Source organism: Eleutherodactylus coqui, chromosome 13, assembly GCF_035609145.1.
Source record: "Eleutherodactylus coqui strain aEleCoq1 chromosome 13, aEleCoq1.hap1, whole genome shotgun sequence".
Taxonomy (NCBI): domain Eukaryota; kingdom Metazoa; phylum Chordata; class Amphibia; order Anura; family Eleutherodactylidae; genus Eleutherodactylus; species Eleutherodactylus coqui.
The window spans coordinates 50,820,068-50,832,211 of NC_089849.1; positions in this window are offsets into that span (position 1 = coordinate 50,820,068).

Here is a 12,144-nt window from a genome sequence, read left to right on the forward strand (position 1 = left end):
TTAAGTATTGAATTCAGCAATGTCCAGTAGTCCTATAAAGGTGAATGAGCGGCAGCCTATATGCTTGACTGCTACTCTGTTCATACAGGGGAACATGGGACCCCCATTCTTGTTATCAGTAAGAGTCCCAATGGTCAGACCCCCACCAATCAGACATATCCTCAATTACCAAGGGCTCATTCACACTAGCATTTCTCTTCCATTCAGGCTTTTCATTTCTCTGTTCTGTTTTTGGAGCAGACGAATAGAATAAAGGGGCAAAGTTCTCTAAATTTCCCCAATGTTTCCACCTATTGTCATTATTCCAAATGTCCATCTAGATTGTCAAACTGAACTCTAGTACCTTTTTTGTCAACTTGCAACACCGCTGCTTTCCAGCAAACTTCAGAATTCCACATTGTTATTTAAAATGTCTGTGGGGGGGGGGGGGGGGGTGCAAAAACTACATCTCCCACAATGCCCCAGTGCCAGTTACTGAGGAGTGTGCATTCACAGCTGTACAAACTGTGTCATCAGTACAGATATGGCAGGTACTGAGCAAGCCTGACCACTAAAACAGGGGAGCATACAAGTCATAACCACTGGATACCAATGGAGAACCAAGCAGTGGGGAGACCACAGGTAAAGCCATATCTCTGCAGCTTTATAAAACAAGTTGTAACATATTGTAAAATGACATGTTATGGCTTATGTAGCATATACAGGGGGTGGACAAAAATATGGAAACACCATATGAAATGCATGGGATTTTAATCATTCGCACTGAACTGCCCTTTTGACCCCTGCTTGGCTGTGAGCTTTCCTGCCAAATTTGTGTTTACTTCACCTCTTGCCCTGCTCTGGCTGGTTTTGGGAGCCAGCAGGTAACAGCAGCTGAGTGGCTTAAACCCCTGACCAATGAAACCTTGTTGCTCGAACAGATGTTCACTTCTGCCCAGTAGCATCTGTGTCATATTACCTCCACTTAAAATCGGTCTCTACATATCTTATTGAAATATCATTTATAATCCCATGTAACTTAAGGCATGCATTTCGTACAGTGTTTCCATATTTTTGTCTACCCCCTGTAACTTTCACTTTGAATGTCCGGAATACCCCTTTAAACAGATCTGCTTTAAACCACTGTTGATATCAATGAGGTTTTTAAAAAACAGAAAGCAAACAGAAGGTATAATTTAGCATTACCATCATTAAGTAAATGAATGAATAGCTGTCCATGTAATATACGGATGGGCCATGTGTGTCAGACTGGAATGTCTCCTCTGTCCTAAGAGGGCATATAAATAGGAGTTGTCTTGATGAAATAAAGCCTTTAACTATTGCTTAGCAATCAAGAAAATCTGTTAAGCACATAATAAATATGCATGTGTAAAACTTTTTGCCCTCCAGATGAATATAAATAGTTCTGATATGCTTGTAGTATTCTAGTTAAAGCTCATATTTAGCCAAGCGATTACTATCATTCCAAGGATCCTTTCTTCCAAAAGGGTGTTATATGAATAACAATGAATGAAGTTGTACAGGAACATGCCCCCTATGCAAAAGTCTGCACTATGATTCATCGCATGGTTGTATAGCCCCTAAACCCCCACACAAAGGCATCTGTCTCCAGCATTAGGTTAGAAGCCAATTAAGGACCACTCGATTGCTTCTGCCCTCCTCATCCTGATCTCAAGGAATTATTGCATCCTGTCTCTGCCATATTTCGGTGTGCCGAAAATTGTTTAGTTAGCAATAAGCTTTTCACACGCTGCACAGGGGAGAAATGACTGAAAAACCTCATCACGTGGCTTAGATGCAGAGAGATGTGAGAAGTAAATGCATTTGCCAATGAGGTGCTTGGGAACAGATGGAGGGCTTGTATTGGCATGAGGCTTCATTCATAAAATCTTCTCCTGTCTTATACAATAGACCATGTTGAAGATGCAACCCGCTCTGTCACCGGCAGTGAGGAAATAGGCTGTGACATTGTCGCACAGAGATAGCACGTTCAGTAACAATGTAATGTATAGCGTCGGGCAAAGGACATTCCCATTAATAGAACACATAGAATGCGAAGAACCAGGCGACGGGGTCCTTTATATATTATCCTATCACAATCCTTCTAATAAAAATTAACATATCAACGAAAATCATACAAATTAACATAAAATGAACGCACATTATCCTACAAACTAGCATCATTGAGGGAAATTGTTATCTGCAACCAGTTCATTAGGTAATCTCGTTTATCAAAGCATTATTATTTAGTGACTATGCTGAGGACTATGTCAAGCTGACTCATGAATGTCACTACTTATTGGTGCATGAAGCAGCTTCATATGCATGAATAATAATAACCTTTATTTATGCCGTGCCAGGATATTCTTAGCCCACTAAATGCATGCCACTGCCTTTCGAAGATAAGTAAGGGGCTATTCGGGGTTCGTTTTCGCTCTACGTTCAGGGTACACACTGCTGAAAGTCGGAGCATATATGCTGAACCATTGACACTGTATATGTCAAAACAGTGGCATGCATTGGGCCAGTATTCAACAGCATGCTTATTTTTTGCAGTATGAAATAGTGTAGTAGGCTATTGTCAAGGTAGGAGATTGGGACCGGCGTGATGTCACAGCATTAGTCCCCGGCCCATGTGAGCCTCACGCCGATGCATGCTCACTGTCATTTTCTCTACTCATCCTGTTGTGGTATTCTTTTAAGTGCAAATTAATCACATCTATGTCTGTGCCTTGTCATATGTATGTATGTATGTGTATGTGTATATATATATATATATATATATATATATATATATATATATATATATATATATATATATATATATATATATATATATATATATATATATATATATATATATATATATATATATATGTGTGTGGCTCTTCTGATCTGTTTCATTATACCTGAAGAAGAACCCTGAGAGGTTTGAAAGCTCGCTATTACATCATGTATTTTTGTTAGCCATTAAAAGGTATCATATCTACAAGATTTTTTGGTTTCTCTTGCTGGGAACAATCACTGTCATTTGGGCGCTAGACACCAACAGGGACACTTCTCTGCTAGTATATGAAGGGATTAGTTGGCTGGGAGGGGGTATCCTTGCCAGCCAATCAACTGTAGTGTGGGTATATTCACTCCGGCTCCTCCTCACAGAAGATGCCGGTTATACTCCCGGTCTGAAAGGGTTTCTGGTTATGTCAGCAGCTCTTGGTCCTGACTTGCATCTCAGTTCATTTAAGTCAGCTGGTGATTTACTTATTATCAGGGGTGTTTGAATATCTCTATCCCTGTACTCTAGTGGTTTATAATACTTTTAGTGTCATCTACCTTTGCCACCACTCCCTGTCAGCATTGAGGGAAAGTCTGGATTGCCCCAGGTGCTTGACATGGGGTTGCCCTCATCAGGATGAGGGCTCTACTTATAGATAGGATCTTCCCCTATCCCTATTTTATGTTTCCTTCATATATTTTTGTGTTATTGCTGCTTTATCTGAGTGCATATGAATTTTGTCTTTAAGGTGCTACCATTACGTCCGGATTAGACATAACTATGCTGTTCCAAAGTTTTTCTGTATTAAAACATATCCATTTTTTACAATGGGAACCTACTATTGACATATGTATGCCTGTATAGTGGGATAGATTTCAGCCTTCTGTCAGATCTTCCTCATGGCTCTAAAGAGTCTATGAACATGGCTGATTTCCTAAGGGTTTATTCACACGAACGTATTTGGGCTGCGTATTTCATGTGTAAAATTTGCGTGCGCAATACGCAGTGAAAAGAACACATTGATTTCAATTAGATCATTTACATGTGTAATCTTTGAGGGAGCATTTAAGTTTTGCAAAAAAACGCAGTATGTCCCATTTTCGTGCGGATTGCACATGACAATAGCACATATTAAACTTAATTGCCCATTGAAATCAATGGGAGCATTCCTTTTTTTTTTTTTTGCGTCTGCATGCATGCACAAAACTATAGTAAAATGCGCACACGCATACATAAATGCAACACTCATTATGGAAATGTGTGCGTAAATGCATTGGCGGCTATGTGAAGCCAGTCTTCAGATCAAATCTACATCAATTCTGCAAACTTTCTGCATCCAATGTAAGGGAATGAGGTTTTCGTAACCCCGCTCGCATGCGTTGGAAAAACTCTGCTGACATTTTTGTTCAAAACGTACAAAATAATTTACAAAAAGAATGAGCACACTTATTCTCCACGTGGATTCCAAGTGGAAAAGTGACAGATTGTTCCCATTGAAGGGAGCTAACCCTTGCACGTACCCACCGTCACATTTACTGGGGTGTCAGCCTCGGATTTCTGCCATTGATCCTTTTGCAAATGCATGTGGAATGTGACCAATCCATGATGTGTGAACATACCCTAACAGTTGTGAACAGAACCTTATATATTCAATAGCGTAAACACATGAGCAGGCCCTGTGGCAAAATCAATATGGAGCGCCCTGCTAGTGCTGGTTCATGTCTGTATATGCGTGCTTCCACAATGTGTTGTGTTAGACAGCCCCATGCAGTATAACCAGTCCTGATGCCTAACTGTACTTTCTTCGATTTGAGGGCGGCTTCAGACAACTGTATTTGCGTACAGTTTCGCGTGCACAAACCTTGTGCATCTAGTGCACCATACGAATCTATTGGGGTGTGCAAGTGCACACCCGATTTCCCAAAATTGCGTAATGAACTGCTCTTGCGCAAGTGTTGGCGGATTTTACTGTACTTTTTGCGCGTACAAGGCATATTCATTTGGGCATGGGACACAACCCTGCTCTAATTTAAAAGGCTATTTAGTCTAATGAGGTCCAGATGTGTTCTTTTCCCCTCAGTTTTGCGCTGTGCCTCGTGCATCCCATTGCATATTGTGCGCACATTTGCACATTCCCCATACAGTCCTATGGGGTCATTTGGTGAGCAAGTGTACACAAAATAGAGCATGTTCTATTTTTTTTTTGCTTACGCAGAAAAAAGGGAAATATGAATGAACCCATTGAAATCAATGGATTCTACTTTGCATATTGCACATGCACATTTTGCGCCTGTGTGATGCGGGCTTTAGTCTGGTATTTCTAGCTTTATAAGAGAAAACATGCATTTTGTTCAATTTTATCTTTTGCATCATCAAGTTTAAACAAGTTGTCTTTGCCACGGTTGTTTTGGATCGGGACCGAGATAACGTCACGCCTCATGTAATCCACATTCAGTACATGCTCAGTGTCATTCTGACGCTGGACGCCAACAGGAGCACTTCTCTGCTCATGTATGTGTGGGTTGATCAGCTGGGAGATGTGTATCCCAGCTGGCCAATCAGTGCTTGCTTGTACACATTTATTCTGGCTCCTCCTCACTGAGGACGCTGGTTATACTTCTATGAAGATGTTTCTGGTCAAATCAGTGGCTCCTGTCTTGTCACTCAGATAAGTCTGTTTGCCAGGATGTTGTAACATCTATCACCTGACTAGTGCTAACTTTTGCATTGATTTCAAATCTGAATCATTGAATGCGTCTGTAACAGCAACTAAGCTACATTATCTTTGTTTTCAACTAGGGAGAATCAGGGTCACCTCAGGTTCCTGATGTTGGGTCGCCCTCATCAGAGCGAGTACTCTGCTTTTAGGTAGGGTCTCCTCAGATCAGCAGGTTATGTTCAGAATTCTAGCTTGCCAACATTTTAGTTTTGTTATTAATATGTTGCATTCTTCACATTAGTACATATATTGAGTGTATATTTGTCTTTATAGAACAATAAATTACATCTGATCGGGATGAGGTGTTTGACATCCCGTTTGGAAGTAAGAGTCTGGTTTTGAAAAGTCTGGATTTGCGAAACACCAGAAGTGCTGTTAAATGGCCAGGTCCAGAATGGTCATGTGTTGAAGGCATCGACCTCATAGCAGTAGTCCCACAGGACTTAGGTTACTTGAACACAGACTGATAAAAAGTTGTGCCCCAGTTTCTTGGACACTGTACATTTACATGTGCTATTTTTGTCCGAGAATCGTACGAAATTAGGACATGCTGCAATTTTTTTTTAACTTAGACTATTCGTCCGAGTAAAAAAAACGCTCTTGTGAATACACCCATTCAAATGCATAGGTTCTATCTTCATCTGATTTAGAGATCGATTTTTTTTCTTTAGTACGAAAATTGGACAGAAAAATCATCCACGTGCAAGAAGCTTAAGAGATTGTTATTTCAATATAGGACGCCAGAATTGAGACATAGCACTGGATCTTTTTTTTTTTTTTACGTCACCCTTACATTAAAGGGAACCTGTCACTCCCCCACATAAACTAAGTTATGATGCTATGAGACGTGACACTAAGCCGGAAGATGTATTTTTTATACTCACCCGCTCCCGCGATCCAACGTCGTTGCCCAGTGAAGATTGCGCCACGCAAGAAAATCTGACTCTTTCAGTCTCTCTCTCTTTTTTTCCCTCTGATATCAATAGGAACTGTGTAATGCTTTATTTCCCCTGTGGTGGCGCTAAAGGAAAATTGAGCACTTGCTGCCAGGTTCTGTCACAAGTTACAGCTCATTCCTCTTGATTTCAACTGTGATCAATTTATCATAAAGGAAACCTAGCAAAAGGGGATTGTCCAAAGTAGTTAACTCCTTCAAAGAAGGTAGTGACTTTTGTAACGTGCAGCATATATCTCAGCAATAAGCTATGCTCTTGCTCCGCTTCTTGCTTTGCATATTCCTGTATGCATTAACACAAATACGTACAAGATAGATTTATTATGCTCAATGGAATTAAAACCATGGAATAAAGTGTCGTACGAGGCCTAACAATAACACTTGTGTAGTTCAGACTGCAGACTTTTCGTTCCTTTACATATAAACCTCCTTTATCAGACTTGGTGCCCATATATCTTCCTGCATTGTAACTTATTTATCTGCCAACATTTCTGCAGTGCTGTAATTTAACACATCAAATAACTTATGTTCCCAGTTGTGTTCACTATCTGCAAAGCGATCCATAAAGATACTTATTGCCGACTACATGTAATGAATAAACTGGTCTTATCCATATTTAATAAGCCTCTGATGGATTAGGTAGGGTAGGTTTACACCGTGGATTTTTCTTGCAGAAGAAAATGCCATGCATTCGTAGTAGAATCCTTGGATTTCTCCCTTGGATTTGCATTCAATAGGGAATAATCTACATGTAGCTACCTGCAACACCCCAAGTATTACTGACCTGATACAAGATTCATACGCATGGGGTTTTGTTGAAACACGGAATTCTAGCTGTGACGGACTAAAAATTCTACGTATTGGGCAACTGGAGGAAACCTAGTGTAGGTTTAAAGGGGGTTACAAAAAAAGTTTTTAAAAATAGGACCAATGGTATAAAATATTAAAAGCAGAGGTACTTACCCATCCTCAGATCCAGCACTCCAGCCCTGTGGTCCTCTCTGTCTTTGTTGTGAAATGGACACTATGTGACCGCTACAGCCAATTGGAGACCACAGCGTCGCCACCTATCCTCTTGGAATCAGAGCTCCATTGCTGGGCATCATAATGCAAGAAGTTGGAAACGGTGACGCTTTGTCCTCTGATTGGCTACAGTGATTACATGATGTCTGTTTCATAACAAAGAGTCGGAAGACTGCAGGGCTAAAGCGCTGGATCGCGGGGTCCAAAGATGGAAAAGAACCTCTAATTTTAGCAGCATTGGACCTTATTTTTAACACCTTGTTTTGTAATTTGGTAGAGATTGCAAAAGGTCTAAGTAATGTAGTGCACATTATATATATAAAATTTGTGGCATTTTTGCAGAAATCTTCTTGGAATCTCGACAGAAGAATATGTCTTCTGCAATGTAAGGTTCAGAGCTTGGTATACTCTCTGGACTTTTACAACATTGGAAGACAGGGGCGCAACTATAGTGAACACAGAAGGTGTGTTTGTGTTCAGACCCTGGAGCCTTAGGGGACTCATAAGGTACCTCTTCCCTGATGTGCATTGCTGTTTCCGTAGCTCCCATTCACTTCAATGAAAGCTACAGAAGGAGCTTGGCTCTCTTCTTAGGCTCCAGCCGAGTGGCCTTTAGCCATGGCAGTGGTTTCTCATCATGGCTATGAAAAGCTTAGATGGGAATATCCCTTTAACAATGGACAGGAGAGGAGATCTGTGGTTGTGTAGGCCAGGTAGTAGTGGGCAGCTGTAGGTGTAGTGAACTGGTGGTAGTAGCCAGTTAATAGCAAGGGTGGTGGTGGTGGTGATAGTAGTAGTAAGTTGGCAGCAGAAATAATAGATTTAACCAGTAACATCAGGCACAGGAGTTTTAAAATCCCCAGCAATTCATATCTGATTGATTTTCAGAAACGGGAGTTTTTCCAAGATTTTGGCAGCTAATGTTGTTTGCTTAGGGCTGATGACACCGTCTGCTGTGCTAAATACACTCTCTGATACTACACTGGAGGGTGGACAAGATAGTATATCTACGGCAAACTGGGTCAGTTCTTGCCAATATTCCAATCTGCCAACTTAGAAGTCCATGAGATCTGGGCTCAGGGCATCCAATAAGAAAAGGGTTACAGTCCAGGTGTGACTGAACATGGTTGTTCAGATGCTGGTTGTGGTGAACATCCCTTTGGTGATGATGATATGTGTCAGGTCAACATATTGGGTGTAAAAACTTTATCATTACGTGAACCTTCCTGCCATACGACAAATACCCATTTAGTGGGTTTGGCTGAAACAACCCACCAAAGATTTGGGTTTGTATTGACATGAAAGTTCAACCCGAAACAGAGTTTGAGTGTTTTGGTTTGCTCAACACTAATCATGACTTTATTTAGGGTTAAAGAACAGTAAGGATGAAAGCATCAGATCACTAATAATGTAGGTGTAACATATGTTAAACATATGCTGGGCAGATGAAAATGTTGGCTCTGTCAGCAGGAGTGCATCAGAAGTTAACTTCAAAGTTAGATTCCAAACTCATCCTCTGGGCTGTAGATGTAGATATCATCATATTCCCAGCTTTAACTATAAATACAATTTTCATTAGGGGGATGACCAAACTGGAGATAGACTATATTCTTCAAACCTAGAGCTATAAGCAGAACTTGAAGAATGAGCAGGGGACCTGATTTATAAGTATGACCCCCCCTACCCCCCATGTAAAATACTGTTAAATATTGTTCAAATATGTCGCCATAAGAGTATAGTTTTTCAGAAAGGGGTATTGATGACAAAGAGGAGCTCATGCTTTCATAGCTCATGCCTGTCTGTTATTCTTGTGGTCCAAAATGGAGGTGATTGACAGCAAAGGTCATACATACCAAAGACACAGACTATGCAACTGCTATACGGCCCATGAAGAAGGAGGGGGTTCTGTTCTGATTGGTCTTATCTCATTTGGTCTTAGGTGGCAAGATCACATAAGGTACAGAGATGCTATACTGCTAGCAAACATAGGGCAGGGGAATTAGCCCAATAGTGATAAGGAGGCAGAGGTGCAAACAAATACCAGGACCTTCTGTACCGTGTGGCAAAACCCAACGCCATAATTTACAGTCAAGATTAAGCTTTGCTGTTAGGCCCCTTCTTTTCTATTTATGCCACTCTTGACAGCACAAGCAACAAGGTCACAAATCTTTGCATCCTTAGGCATTTTTTCCCATATGCACTTGGATATCCATTGTTCAGCTCCATCACAGGAGCCAAACAGCGAAAATCACAGAAGTACTAGATCAGACTCTTTGCTGACATTAATGGTGCCCAATGGATTCTATTGACTACAATGGAGTCTGTCAATGGAGGTTTCCATCACGACCAGTATTTTACCAAACATACTTTGCTATTTTGTCTGAAATTTTCGACCGGATTTATGACAGACGCTCTATAGGGAGCTGCCAACACAGTTTTGAACAGAGTCTTAGTGTTTTTTCATTCCATTCCTCATACAGCCAGTCAGTGTTTGTATAAAACTCTACAGCCGCGAAGGTGAACTTATGGCATGCGTGCCAGAGGGGGCACTCAGAGCCCACTCTGTGGGCATGTGCACTGATGGCTGGTCAACATTAAAGAGATTACTAGCCGGGTGCTGCGGCTCCCCGGCTGGTAATCACTCATTGGTGCTGTTAAGGGTGCACATACTGATGGCAGTGTGTGCACCTGGGATTCTCCTCCCCTGAACTCTCCTCCTTGGTTCCGCAGGAGGAGAGGAGAAGGGAGGAGGCATTCAGGCACACACACTTCTCCCCACAGCAGCGCTGAGAAGAAGAGCAGCGGCGCTTAGAGTACAAGGAGGAGGTAAGTGTATGGGTTTCAGGGGGGGTGTTAATACTACTGCGACTACTGTTGGGGTTACCATCACTATTGCGGCTGATTTATGGGACACTATTAGTAATAGTGTCCCCTATATCGCCCCAGTAGTTATAGTATTACTACTTAGGCAAATATAGGGGACACTATTACTACTGAGGTCACTGTGGGGGTCAGTATTACTACTGGGGCCAATATAGGGGACAGTATTACTACTGAGACCACTGCGGGGATCACTATTAATTCTGTGGCCGATATAGGGTACACTATTACCACTGCGGCCACTCTGCAGGTGGCAGCATACCTCAAGCTGACTTAGAATATGTTTACATGTGGCGGGAAATGCTGCGGAATGTCCGCAGTGGAAATTTCTATGGCAAAATATGCAGCATTTCTGTATCCACAAAATAGTAAAAATCTGCACCATTGATACAGATTTTGACTGGAAATCAGCCGCGTACCCGCAGCTAATTTCATACTATGCAGGTGCTTCCCTCACCTCCTCTGTAGGCTTTCCGTTGTCAGCGCCCCCCGCCTTCCGATTCCCAGTGGCCTGGTCAGGTGCAGCACCGCTAGTCAGGTGATGCTGGTCAGATTAGGCCACTACAGGCTGCTGGGAACTGGGAGCGCTGACAGCGAGAAGCCTTTGGAGTTGGTGAAGGGGTGCACTGCATAGTAGGAAATCAGCTGCGGGTACGTGAAATCCGCACTACAGGGCTCCAGCTAGGGAAAAAGCACAGGGCATTCCTCACTGTCTATTTTAATACGGCCCTGTCCCTTGTATATGGATGGAGGTAAAATCAGACGTTGCGATAAGCCTCACCCCCTGTCATGGTGGCGCTTTACGATAAATAAGTGGGTTTTGGGTTGCAGTTTTGGCACTCGGTCTCTAAAAGGTTCGCCATCACTGCTCTACAGCCACCAGAGTATAAATTGTATAATGCAATTGTCTATGATGATAAGAATTAACAATTTGGAACGTGTTTTATGATTGGTGTTATTGCCTGATATGCAAATAGATATAAATTATGATGTGTCGATCATATCAACAATAAGCTGGCCATGACTTTATGGAGAGATGACCTCTGTATGTATCTTTCCATATAAGTGAATGATTGGAGGTATAACTATAGGGGCGGCTTCAGATGAGCATATGCTCCAATATGGTCGCCTCAGAACAACATGTTTGCACAGTAAATGAGGTTGATTTGCCCACGTGTTTGCGAATAGTATAGTACGTTTTTTGCGCTCACAGGGCCTGTTCATATGCGTGCGGGACACCCCCTGCCACAATTTGAAAGGCTACTAAGCCTAATGAGGTCCAGATGTGTTCTTATCCCCGTGGTTTTGCGCAACATATTGTGCATCCCCTTGTGTATTGTGCACGCATTTGCTCACCTCCCATAGACTTATATGGGGCCCTTTGGTGCACAAATATGTAGGAAAATAGAGCAGGTCCTATTTTTGGGGAAAAGGATATGAGGATCAACCAATTGAAATAATTGAGTTTTATTCTCTATGTTTTGCGCATTCAAATTTTGTGTGCATAAAAACACGCAAAAATAAGTCCATGTAAAGCCGCCCTAAGGGGTGTAGAAGGTGTAATTGTACCTGAGCCCTTGAACCTGATGGGGCCCTATTGGCTGTCTACCACATAGTACTAATGTGATAGGCATAACTATAGAGGATGCAGGGGATGCGGTTGCACCCGGGCCCAGGAGCCTTAGGGGGCCCATAAGGACTCTCTTCACCATATAGGGAGCTCAGTACTATGAATAAAGCATTATAGTTGGGGGCCCTGCTACAGGTTTTGCATTGGGGCCCAGGAGCTTC